Source organism: Triticum dicoccoides, chromosome 5B, assembly GCF_002162155.2.
Source record: "Triticum dicoccoides isolate Atlit2015 ecotype Zavitan chromosome 5B, WEW_v2.0, whole genome shotgun sequence".
NCBI classification, from domain to species: domain Eukaryota; kingdom Viridiplantae; phylum Streptophyta; class Magnoliopsida; order Poales; family Poaceae; genus Triticum; species Triticum dicoccoides.
In genome coordinates, this window is record NC_041389.1 from 499,117,719 (window position 1) to 499,118,835 (window position 1,117).

Consider the following 1,117-nt stretch of genomic DNA (forward strand, 5'->3'; position numbering starts at 1 on the left):
TGAAAAGCACGAACAAATATTGGAAAACTCAAACAATTTTCAGAAACAAAAATTCGAATAACCATGAACATTTTTTTCAAAAACAGAACATAAATTTGAACAGAAAAATAGGAACATGAACAATCTTTCAAACCGTGAACATTTTTTCAAATGCTGAACAAATTTTGAAACGAAGAACATTTGATGAAATTCCAAACAAACTTTGAACACGAACAGTTTTTTAATTTCTCAACAAATTTTGAAAAACAAGAACATTTACAAAAGTTCCGAAAAAAATTTGAAACCACCAACATTTTTGAATTCCATAAAATATTAAAAACATGAACATTTTTTGAAATCTGAAACATTTTTTGAATTTGCGAGCAAATTTTGGAAACATTGACATTTTTTAAAATTCTGAACAAAATTTTGAAACCAGAAATATTATTGGAAATTCTCGAGAAATTGAACCAATTTTGTAGATACATGAAGATTTTTTCAAATTCTATAAAATTTGAAAAAATGAGATGAAAGGAGTATTTAAATTTTGAGAAGTTTCTGAAAAAATTGGAAAGGGAAAAAGTAAAAATGAAATGAAACGAAAAGTAAAGAAAAAAGGAAAAAGAAAGAAACTAGCCAAAAAAGAAAAGAAAAAAAGAAAACCAAGAAGAGGTGTATTGGAGTTCCCAAAGCTGAAGCATATCTACCTACACGAGTTTTTCAAACTACAACAGATATGCGAAGCCAAGATGTTTGCTCTCAAGCTTGAGAGCACAAGGGTCAGGCGATGTTGGGGTGTGAGGTGCCTCCCGACTGTCGGTCGAGGCAACTCTCCCGTCGTGGACTACGAGAAGGACTGGTGGAAGAAGCTGGAGTGGGTCGATCCGAAGGCTGGCCACGACTCTTCCCACTTCCAGCCCCGCCACTCGGCATATTACAAGAAGCTCCTGCCTAGAGGCTCAGTTCTCCGGTGAGTTGAGCTGGCACTGTTCATGTACTCACACTCATGTGTTCTCTTTTATTTTTGATCTTGTTGTATGCATCTGCCATACTATATGCATGGTGCACACAGCAGGGGCCTTGGATGATTAAATGCTCTGCTATATCGCATACACACATATGTAGAGCAGCAGCAAAG